General features: G+C 41.6%; 1 protein-coding gene across 1 annotated transcript in view; it reads left to right on the top strand.

The window, feature by feature from the left end:
* RPS6KA2 (ribosomal protein S6 kinase A2) overlaps nt 1-12,496 on the top strand; it is a 130,604-nt gene that overhangs the window by 27,295 nt on the left and 90,813 nt on the right. The gene's annotated exons all lie outside the window — the stretch shown is intronic.

The following is a 12,496-nucleotide window of genomic DNA, read 5'->3' as shown; positions in this document are numbered from 1 at the left end:
GCCTTACATGTTGTTGGAATATACTGTTTATAGTAATAGGTAGTGCCTTATTAACTTAGTTTATGGGGAAAACATATATTCTTTCACATATATGTATATTCATATAGCATGAGACACACACACACACATATATATATATATTCTTATGTACAGATCTAGAATCACTATGCATGATGGGTAAAGTAGCAATCTTTGGTCAAAGAGATTCACTATTGTGAGGCCTGGGTCAGGTTGACCCAGCAAGCAGTTTGCAAGTCAGCTGATCTCACTTGGTACAGGCAGGTTCCCTAATTAAGCCTGGAGCTTTGATTTAAGACAAGAAGTGTCATCCTGGAATGTAAACTTGTGTTTCCTCATTAACCATTAGGGAACGCCTTGAAGAGCATTTTCTATTGGATATGCAAATAGTTGCTTATACGTCTATAAGGGTTTATTGGGCAGTTGAGTCTTACGTGTGTATTATGCCTCTGTAACCACCCATTATCAAAGTCTATATCCATGCTTGCAACCCTTTGATGTGTGTGGAAATTGCTCTGTGCTTTAGGCAATTTTCACCAGGCTTTTTGTGTATTGGCCAATAAAAACAAACTGCTTTGAATCTTCAACTTCCAACTGTTTTATTGTGATTGAATATTGATACAATACAACAGGCTTATCAGTTCTGCTGCGTGTTGCATTTTGTGTTGAAGTTTATTCTTGTAATGTTTTACTTTTCCAGTGGTTTCGCAGTGTATAGTTAGTTGGAGCCAGCATGCTGATTAGTTTGCTTGCACAGCTTATTTGTTTCAGCATAGGGTTTGTTTGTTTGTTTGTTGTTGGCTACTACCTGGAGGTTGGCAACCCTACCCCCTCTACAGAAAACACACAGCAGCCCAGCTGTGACACAAAAGCATGCTGCTGTCTCATCTGATTTGCTCCTTAAGTTTGAGAGTTTGAAAAGTCTAATAACCTGGGTTTCCTGATGAACTAGGGTTAGGTACATTTGTTGAGACTGTTATTAGTCCAACTGTATGAATGGTATAGCCTCAGAACTGGAATCTACAAGATTAACTGGAATGTGTCAAAATTTCATGTTTTGAAAAAATCTCAAGCTGTTGCATACCATCTGTCAGGCCTTTGCCCTTTAGCTGGAGCAAAGGCTCTTGACATGAGTTAGGCCAGGTTCTGGCCACACATCAAGTCCTTGGCTCTCATGCCTATGAACATCTGTGTACAGTTTCGCTCATCCTGTTTTCTGCAGCTGCGATAATGTTTAGTCTGTCTTCCTGGGAACCCCTTATCTCGGGGTTGCCTAGCAATGTTTACCTTTTCAGTCCGTAGTGTCTTAAGCATGTAACCTGCCTGTGTTCACCATTACTAGCCTCACCTGCCTGTAGGCAGTCAGTCCTTTAATCTGTCTTTTTGCTCCTAATAAAGTATTACTGCTTCTGAGCTACCTGCCTGGATGAGTTTGCTTATGGGGTGCTAGGGACAGACCCCTGATCCTGACACCATCTGCATGAGGGTCTTGCAGGTCAAGATGACGTTAAAGTGCCTCAGCACAAGGGAAACACTTAATGTTATGCTCCCCCCTCCCCTGTTACTTCTGAAGATGATAGTATCAAGGCAGCAAGTGGGTGAGCAGGAGCTATGCTGAGGGGTGTCCTTCCTGGCACTTGGGCTGAGAAGAGGGCAGTCCTAGTACAGAGAGTTAGGGGAACTCCAGGAAAGAGATTTATAGTGCCACTGAAGATGATGGGTGCAGCTCTGCTTTGGATTGTACTGTTGGGGTCAGTAGCAACTAGAGGCCCCTGGATCAGTTCTGATTTCCTGAGAGGCAGTACTTTAGCTCAGAGGCTAAAGGAAAAGGTGCAACAGGACAGGCCACTTTACAAAAGTTGAGCTTTTAACACTGACCCCTCACTCCCTTCTCACAGTGTCCCTCCAGAAAAGCTAGTTGCCAACCTATGCCCAAAGGACCAAATGGGTATAGTGCCAGTGTCCTTCAGCTTTTACCTTACATACAACTTAATTCAGAGTCCACTAAAATCAGCCAGATATTTGTTTTTATTTCTGCTAGCTGAAATTTTTTTCCATGTTCATTGCTAAATACTCAGCAAAAACAAGTCTAGCAGCTCCATCTCTACAAAAGAGGTGACAGACAGGTTTGGATGATTAAGAGAAGAGAATTATTGCCAGCACGTTATCTCATCGTGTTGATTAGCCACAGCAGATAGCGATACCCAATTTTCACTTTAGATCTGTCAGTGCGGGCATATATTTGACATTTGCTCTTCCACTTGTGTGTCATCAACAAGCATAATGCAATAAGCACCTGCCCTTGCAATAATTAAAATATGAGGTGTTTTCATTAGTTTAATCAGTCCAGCATTCCATATAAGGTTTATTTTAATAAATGAGAAGAATGAACGTCACCAAGTAGATTGACCACAGCATCAGTCTTGGGAAGATGGCGGGGATAAGACAGGGGTGAAATCCCGCTTATCTCCCACCTTATATACGTGGATGCTGGGTATGAATAAGCAGTGGGCCAACTCAAAGCAGCCCAGTCGTGACATGAAGGCATGCTGCTATCTCATCTCTTCTTGACAAATAATTTTTTTCGAAATAATAAATAATTTGGTTGAAACAAGGGCTCTTTTACTGCCCCGTAGGCAAATGCTGGGCTAGTAAAGAGCACAAAAAAGACTCCATGGCTTAACTGAAATGAATTAAATAATTTATTGATAAAAATTTAAAAACATGAAAGTAATAAGAAGAATAAAAAGGGACTTCAAACACTTTACTGAATGTGCTGGAAATAAAACCAAAAGAAAATCCTATAGTAAGATAAAATAGAAGCAGTGAAGTAATAAAAAGCTAATGGTTATACAGTAATGCAGTTGAATTGAACCAAAAAAATTCTAGCCTTTGGCCTCCCTAAAAACACCCTCCTGCTCATTCTAGTTTAAAGCTGAGTCCCTATTGTTCTCAGCCTATAAAACATAGTTACCTATGAGAACGAATGCATAACTTGGACTTTATAAGCACCACAAAGAGAGCCTGCAGGGTACACTCCACTTTATTCTTAGGGTGGTCTTACTCAAAGGTACCCTTACCATATTTAGATTTTTAAAAAAATGTTCCTCAATATAGGAGAGCATTTATGCTTGCAAGATTAATCCCTGTCCTTTTCAAGTAATGCAGAGTCGAATGCAAAGGACTGCATACTCAGATAGACTTTGTGACTGTGCTTCTGGACAGCTAGAAACTTTGGAGCCTTACTTACTGGAATGCAGTACCTTTTGCAGTATTAGGGATTTGTGTATCACTCCTTTTCTGCAATAGAGAAGGTTGAAGGAGGTGGGTATGTTTAGCCTGGAGAGGATATGACTAAAAGGTGATATGATAGCCATCTTCAAGTATTTGACACTTTACTAAATACTTACTTCTGAGTAAACATGCTAGGGATTGGGATGACAATCTGAAATGGAAGTGTTCTACTTTCTCAACGGCATATAAAATCAATGTGCAGGTCCCGCTGAGTTCTAGTAAGGCTTCTTAAGACAGCAGCTGTGCTGCTGCTGTTTTAAAAAATAGTTAATCCTGGTTTATTCAGACATTGGAGGGGAGTTATTTTACTGGATTATTTACAGTGCCATCCTAAATAAAAATCCCACTACTCTGAGCACATTGACTTTGATGGACTTAAAAGGGTGTAACTCTATTAAGGATCACACTTTCAGTAACCCACTTACCCTAGAGATGTCCCACTGTGGAGAAATAAAATAAAATGTGGAGAAATAAAATCAGAACACCTTGTATACACATCTGCCCCCTCATCTATCCATGTATGAGGAATTAACTTCCACCATTATTTCAAAGTATCTTTTGTGCTTTCAAGCAGTTGAAAAAGTGTCTCGTCTCATGATCTCAGAGAGCCTTGTGCAGAAGGGTCATCCTTCGACAAGGAGGCAGAGTCATCAGACCCCCAGCATTTAGCAAGGACCTGTGTCGTCTCCGTTACCTGTGGGGAGCCACAAGGCATCACCATTCTCTGAGAAAGCCACCAGGGAATTGGCACTAATGGACCCTGCTAAATATTTGGTGCGTGAGGCATGATCATTGTCTCATGCTTGGATTCACTTCCACTGCATGTGACCCCCCCATAAGCACCCCATACTCCAATGTCAGAGAAGGTGGTGAGCCCATTGAAGCCCATACAGAAGTCCGAGTGGGAGGGGTGGGCATTTGTTCTGGGTCTCTAGCTGGCCTTGCTGGCTACCAGGCATGGATGCAAGAGGTGCTGTGTCCAGGGTGGCTCCTGGCCATGTGACAAGGGAAGGGTGAGAGTTGGGGGAGCAGTCCCTGGCTTACCTGCCAGCATGAATCCGCCCACGTTGAGTCCCAGCTGAGAAGCTGGAGTACCTGTAAGAGTACCTGGGGCCTTTCTATTGGTCCCTCACTTGGTCGGCATCCTAGACAGTTTTGAACAATGTGGGTGGGGCTGCTGTGGTGGGAGTCATTGAAAAATCTCTTGAGGCCTATGGGCTGTTCTGCCGTTTTTGACTGTGCAATGTTGCACTGGAAAAAGGGGGGCAACCCCAGTCCCAGTGGGCACAGGGAACTGACTGATATTGGTCCCGCCCCTTTTATACCAACGCAGCATCCTGTGCTGCAGCCATGCGCAAAAGATGCGCAGCTGCACTGGTGCTCTGTGCCGGCATCAATGGCCCTTATGCCGGCATGTCAGCTAGATATGCTGGTTTAGGGGTTAGTCCACCCCCGAAGCCCCTTTGCCCCCCCTTAGTATTGCACTGATAGCTTACAATACATGATAAGGCAATACTCTTCTCGTGGCACATTTTCAGTGGCAGAACCACCAAGTTATGGCAGTTAGCTAAGTGGTATGACAAAGAACAACCGTGTAATTCAGCTGAGTTAAATAAACACATTGAAGTATTTAGGCTTCCCCTCTTAGAATATTCATGACACTCTAGTTCTAAACTTTACACTGCACTAGATATTCTTACAAGCATACTCTTAAGCTATGCAACCTGATTTGTTCTCTAGGCTTTTCTATGGTTTTATTCCTGAATGGCCTCTGATGGCTGGTGGTTACTTTAAGCCACTAAAGACCATGTTTAGCCTTGCCTCTGGGTAAGAGCAAAAGGAAACAGTTTCTCCACTTCTGTTTATATAGAAAAGGAAAATAAATTGAATTTCTGCAGTTGGTCGCTAAAGAGTCTTGAGGGGCTACTGTGTTTGGGGGTTCGGTGCTGTTATGGGAACTAACACTGCCTGTTTGCATGCCCTCTGCTCTATATTAACATATAAAGAGATTTCAAATCAACACAAGCCTGTAGCACTTTCTCCTCATAAGAGACCTGAATCAGTAAAAGGCTCCCCCGATGCTTGTTGGAAGTGATGAATGCAAAATGATGTTTACCAACCCGTTTTAAAAGGCATCTAAAGCTGATTACTTGTACTGAAACTGGGAACTGGTATAAGCTTGGTACCCCATGCTTAAAATAGTATTTCTCTGTAGAAGATTCCACCCCCCATCCCCAAGTTTTTAAGTTTCCTGTACCACAGAAATGTACATGACTCTGCAGTCCTCTTTGATCTAAGCTGCTTAGGGCAGCATAATGTCCTGAGATACCCTTTCTTTTAAGTGTACTCAGAATAATCGTCTGTGCATAACTTTGGTTTATAAATTGACCAGTACTAGAAGTTGGCAGACCAATCTCATTGGGTATAGCAATGAGAAACAAGTATAGCGCAGATAACCTTTGGCACAGATACGGTACAATGTTGGTTCACTAGGTGAGATGTTTGAAGGATGTCCCATAAGGAAGTCCTCTTTCCACAGGGGAACATTTTCAATAAATGTGCTAAAATCTGTTGCACTGAACTATGTCTGCAAATTGAAAGTATGAACATGTTTTAGCAATGCAGATTGCATTAAGCCATAATTGCAACTGCAACAGGTCTAATATCCTGTTCTTTTTCTGTGGTGTAGATGAATGTAGTCAAAGGATGTATATGTGATCTGGGGAATGGTTTGGCATTTCTTCTCTTTATGGAAGACACTGGCCAAGAAAACTATATTACTATTTGTTACCTAGTAGGATATTATCTAGGTATTATGGATCTGCCTTGACCTGGATGGCCCAGGCTAGCCTAATCTGTCAGATCTCAGAAACTATGCAGGGTCAGCCCTGGTTAGTACTGTGATGGGAGACCGTCAAGGAATAACAGGGTCAATATGCAGAGGAAGGCAATGGTAAACCACCTCTGTTAGTCTCTTGCTTTGAAAACCCTTTGGGGTCACCATAAGGTGGCACTTTACACACATCGTGGACCTAGATATTCCTCCCTAAGGTAGCAATGCTAAACTCAAACACTGAAGCATTTTTATCCCTGCCTGGCTTCTAAATCGTATAATCTGTTCTTGGAAGGGTATGTGTGTGGAAGATGACAAAAGAGAGTGCCCGCAAGAACTTGCAGGTAAAACAGTTCGCTCAGTTCACTCACAGGCAAGGTTATTTTCATTTGATCACCACGTTGCTGGGACTTGCCAGTGAAAGTGGTGGTGCCTACTCATGCTTGGTGTTACCCTGTCTAATTTGCATCAAGCCTTACTCACTTGTGACATGATGCTTTAAGTGCAATGATATCACCAGCTCAGCCTGGCTGGAAAGATCCCCAGCTTTTCGCTGCTGCCTGTTCACTGTTCCAAAAAGCCTCCTACAATGTTTATGAGCATCAGCATGTTTTTCAGTTGTGGCATGATGACAGATGGGTTATGGACTCATGGTCCATCTGGATTGTGGGGCTGTTGGGTGCTTCTCTGTTGGCTAATCCAGGAATACTTTCCTGATGTGTAAATGTGTCATTCAGGTCTTGAAATAATCTTAAATTCTTCTTGATGAGGCTTGAGTTTCTTCTTGATGTAAATTTTGATGATTTAGATTTCAATATACATTACACATTCTGACAGAGTGGTTCCTCAGTGGAACAGCCTTCCTCAGGAGGTGGTGGGCTGTTCTTCCTTGGAGGTTTTTAAACAGATGCTAGATGGCCATCTGTCAGCAATGCTGATTCTGTGAAGTTAGGCAGATCAAGAGAGGGAGGGCAGGAAGGGTGTTCGGCTCTTGTGGCCCTTTCTTACATGATCCCCACTTTGGAGTCAGGAAGCAATTTTCCTCCAGGCCAGATTGGCCAGTGATCCTGGAGGGTTTTTTCCCCATCTTCTGGGCATGAGGTTGGGATCACTGGGAGTGTGGGGGGGGGGGCAGGTAGTTGTGAATTTCCTGCATTGTGCAGGGGGTTAGACTAGATGCCCCTGGTGGTCCCTTCCAACTCTATGATTCCATAATTCTATGATTATTAAAGGATGCACTGCAGATTTGTAGAGATAATGGAATACAAAAAAACCTCGGCTTGACTGACCATTCAACTAAGCATGTGACAGACAGGCCAGGTAGTATATAAGAGAGGAAAACTTTAATGGTGCATCATATTATGCAAATTGACACTGTTGGACTGATTCTGTACAAATTATGAATTGGCGACTTGCTTAAAAACAATGTGCTTAAATATGAAGGCTTAAAAAAGAGGTTAGATTTCTGGAGCCTTTTACAGCCAACATATTGATAAACACATTTATGTAATCTGTAAAAGAATCTTGATTTTTTTAGACAAGGTTGAAGTTGAGATTCTCTGACTCTGTACCAGATGTGCAGTTTTACCGAATTTTGCACAACGTCCCATGTGCAAACTATGAGCTTAGAACCTACTACCTCACCATGAAACAGTGCAATAACATGAGTGATCTTAGCAGTGGGGATTTAAAAAAAAAAATCTGTGAGGAACCAGCATATGTGGAAGCTCTGTATTTGGGGGCTGTGCAGTTAAAGAGAAAATGACGGCAAAGCCAATAAAGATAATTTTTTAAATAATGAGATTTTAATTTTTTAGTTAAAATTATGTTTTAAACAAATTCCTAACCCATTTCAGAAATATTCCTCTGTAAAACTATACAATACCAAGTAAATAAAATGGTGTAATATATGAATGAATAACACACTCCTCAAACCTTAAATGAGGAAACGCCTTCCGGTAGAGAAGCTGGTCTGGGAGCCACGTTCCTCGGGAGCTCCCGAGGGACCCAAGAAACGTTTGAATTTCGGGTGCAACTCTGTACCCCACCCTGTTCCTAAATTGTGGACTGGGAAGCAGGAATACCCCTGCAGCCGAGAAGAGCGGTTTGGCCCCCGCTTTCTCTGAGAGAACTCAGGAAGTCTCTCAGAAACTTGGGTGCAGTCCCGCAGGCATCGAGGGGAATACAACGCAGCGAACGTTTTCTTGGCATAAGGCTCAGATCTCCTCTATTACCATCTAAGCAACTTCATGGAAGCAAGAATGCCTACTCTTCTAAAATCTGAGTAAGTTACAAGAACTCTTTCGTTTTACCTGGATTTTGAAGTTCTGAACAATTGTTAAATACATCTATTAAATCCGCGTTTCCCCACCTAATCTATAAATGACTCTTTGAAAATAAGAAAACAATTGATAAATCGGCAGGAACCTTATCAATTTGATCGGTGGGTAGACATAACAAACAGGATCTTTTGAAAGACGCTACAACTACCAATCAGATACTACGACGCAGAAAGGGGACGGAGGAGGAGATATCCCCCCACCCCAGTGGTGATATCTTTCCAACTTAAGTAGGTCCTCCAGCCATGTTTTCCCTGGAAGCGACTCACTTTGGAGAACCGGAAGATAGTAAGAAATTCGTTGCTCTCAAAGGCGTTTAATACCATCATAGAATAATCGATCGTGGGACCGGAAGTGTGTCTCCCTTGTGCAACTGGCAAATATTTCCCAAGTTCCTGGATCAAGAGGAGGTAATGGAAGGTCCACGATCCTGCAACTTCCTGTGTATATCCTGTTTCCTGCAGTATTTCCGTTCTAGAGTGTCTTCAACTCGATGGTATTCTAATATTAAAGCACTACCCACAAAACAAGAATCCCGCCAAACTATTTACAACTTTTTTGTGTGTGTGTGTATCTGTCTGGACTCTACCAACGAAGCTTTAACAGAATTTTTAAAAGCAGCAACCATAGAACGTGTGATTAATCAGCCGGATCAACTAATTGCTATGATAAACTTTCAATATCAATCTATCAATCAAAAATAGGATATAATCATAGATGAACTTAAAGATACAAACAACCAAGCTATTACGATGAAGCCAGATGTGGGAGCAGTGGACTTTCTAACTGAGAAGACGACTGAAGAACAGAAAAGTCCTACAAAAGAACTGGAAAGCCATGATAAGCAACCAGAGGCTGCATATCTTCAAGAAGAAACTGCAATAGATCAGCTGGCTACAATGGATCTGAATGTGAAAGATTTTGATTTCTGTCTTTGCAATTTGCCTGGAGAACTCTTTAATGTTAGCATGGAGGATTTGAAGGGTGGAAAAGCTGGAGTTACTGGGATCTCTCTTTACAACCTTGGAATGGAAGAAATTACAATGCAGATTTATTATGAGAATCCCATGGCTGCAGAGGGATTTTTACGAACAAACTGAAAGGAAGCTCTTCAACGCTTAGTGTTAAAGAGGAAAAGTGGGAGACGCTGGAAATTCCGGACAAAGGGACTGGTTAAAAGAGTTTAGTCTTTCTGGAACAAAAAAGGAACTGGTTAAAGGGCTTAGCTTTAGTGGAAATGGAACAATCTACTATATTAATATACTAGAAAGAACACTTGCAATTATGGGTGATTGGGAGACATGGAGGGTTTACAGAGAAATTGATTTTTAAAAGAGGTAATAAATATTACCTATTCTAATCTATTTACTATTAATGAGATCTCTTAATTTTTTCTTTGTTAGTATCAATTAATTTTAATGAATATATTCATTGCTTTATTTTTAAAATTGCATGTGATTTAGCTTAATGAATATAATTAAAAAGATTAGGATTGGAATTATCTATACTAAAGAGTATACAGGCTTATTGATAGATGGAGGAAGATGTAGGGGAAGTCCTTTTTCTTCTTTTTCTTTCTTTTTATATTGGATGTACTTTCAACAATAATATAACATGATCTCTTTTGATGATTGTTAGCAATTGTAGAAATGTATGTGTTTATCTGACTTTAAAAAATAATTAAAAAAATATTATGAAAAAAAACCTTAAATGAGGAAACAAAACCCAGCTTATTCCCATTATAATCAAAGTTCCTGTTTTTTTAATGTACTTTTAAAAACCACAGATTTCTACAGAAATTGTGGTTTGTTAAAAAAATAAACATGAACTTAAAAAAAAGAACAAAATTACATAGAGGAAACCTCTTTAAAAGACATATGGAAATGGCAATGTTCTAGTTCACACTAAGAACTGTATCTGTACAATATGGCTAAAAAACCAAAACAAAACCCACAAATCTAAACTGAGAATGAACAACCAACTTGCTTGTAAGATCAGACACGTGTAGTTTCTCCTTCACCAGAGGAGTCGGTTGCCTTGAATAACTATGTCTGTGGCTAGCTAAGGGTCAAAACATCCATTATCAGGCCTTCCAGTATCCTTTAAAGCTCAGCTACAGCTACATGGGGTGGGAAGGAAGGAGACACCCCCACAGAGTACTACGAATTCCTGTACTTATTGTAGAGCTTCAAATAAAGGAGGGCAAAAACGAGGCACCCGTCTTTCTCCTAATAAAAAGGCTAATAGTACCAAGTGGGCAGACTTGATTAGTGAAAATGTGTGTGAATGAAAAGGTTAAATCCCTTTCCACAAATTCCTAAACTGATGGTGCTGCAATATTTCATTTTTCATATAAGTACATTTTTCCCTTCCTGATAAAACTAGTAGACTTTTTATTCGTAATCCTTTGAAATGCAATCACATTGCATTTAAATGTTTCTGTTCTTACTTATGGTGACCCTATACATTAATGACCCCCCAAAATGTCCTATCATTAGCAGACTTGCTGAGGTCTTTTTAACCCCCACATGATAGTAGTTCTGCTGGTAGTTTCAGGTGGGTAGCCTTCATTCAAGACATGGGCATTTCCAAGCTGTCAGCGAAGATGGGAGGGGATGGGCGATTAAAGCCAATGTGCCCCATCCAAGCCTCTCACAAGGTGCAGTTCTCCTCACAAGTAGGAAAGCAGCCCTTGACTAGGCCAGTGCACACTTTGGGGCCTCTGGTTGCTGCGTCCCGGAGCAAGCCACCTGGCAGATGAAGTTGAGCTGGCAGCCAGATTGACACCCCGGTGGGGTGGCCGGGATGGCTGCCCTTGAACAAGCCTGGGAGGAAGGTGGGCGAAGGCAAAAACCTGCCCAAGCTGGATGGATTCATGGACCCCTTGCAATAATTACAGATCTGTGCCCCAAAGGCTGGGAACCAGTGGTCTAATTGATGCTGGTTCTGAGCTACCTAGTCTTTAAGCAGTCTTTAAGCAGAGGCTGGACAAACAGGGATGCTTTAGTCTGATCCTGCATTGAGCAGGGGGTTGGACTAGATGGCCTGTATTGCCCCTTCCAACTCTATGATCTATGATTCTATGTATGCTTCTCCAATGTCCATGCTATCATAAATCAGGCTACAATCCCTTTCTTTTCCTTCTTCTCAACTAAACCCAGTTTGATCTTGCATGTCGTCTGTGGAACATCAGATGGATAGCCTCTAGAAGGCAAATTATAGTGTAGGATGGAGGCTTCCTTTTCGACATCATCAGATTTGGAACAATTTCTCTTCAGTTGTAAAATCTAACAATGTGGGAAGAAGCCTGTTTCTGTGTATTCCTTTGTGTGTTGTGAATGCAAGCAGAAGACAGACAGTGGTGCCCTCCTTGTTTGCCTGATGACCTATATAACGTGCACATCGCTCAGTATATAGAAGATGGCTTTAGGCAATGTCTCATTTCTCTTTCAGGACACCATTCAGAGGTATGGCAATCAGTGTTTTCTCTCCATTGCTTTCCTACAGTTAGGGGTTTTGCTGTAAAACCAGATGTATGAACGTCATGATGCTTATGGACAGACTATGTAGGGAAACGTGCTCTTAGGATATAGTAGCATATAACATAGCTATCCTTCCTTACCTTCTCTGTCTAACAGATAATAGAACAAGAGGTTAAGAATCGTCTTTGCTGGGCTAATGTGATCTGAAACAGATTGGTTTGTGGAACAGAGCAACTGTGGGAACTGACTACTGCGCTTCAATTTACAGATTTTATTTTTTTGCTAGTAATGATATATTCTTGGAATTCATAGACAGAAACAGGTCAGAATCTATTGTCTCACACTTAGGGAGGAGGAGGAAGAAGAGGAAGAAGAAGAGTTGGTTTTCATATGCCCACTTTCTCTACCACTTAAGGGAGACTCAAACCGGCTTACAATCACCTTCCCTCCCCCTCCCCACAACAGACACCCTGTGAGATAGGTGGGGCCGAGAGAGCTCTACCTGAGCTGTAACTTGCCCAAGGTCACCC

The sequence above is a fragment of the Euleptes europaea genome, chromosome 7, assembly GCF_029931775.1.
Source record: "Euleptes europaea isolate rEulEur1 chromosome 7, rEulEur1.hap1, whole genome shotgun sequence".
Lineage (NCBI taxonomy): Eukaryota > Metazoa > Chordata > Lepidosauria > Squamata > Sphaerodactylidae > Euleptes > Euleptes europaea.
The sequence above is the reverse complement of the archived record's forward strand: the minus strand, read 5'-3'. Positions and strand labels throughout refer to the sequence as shown.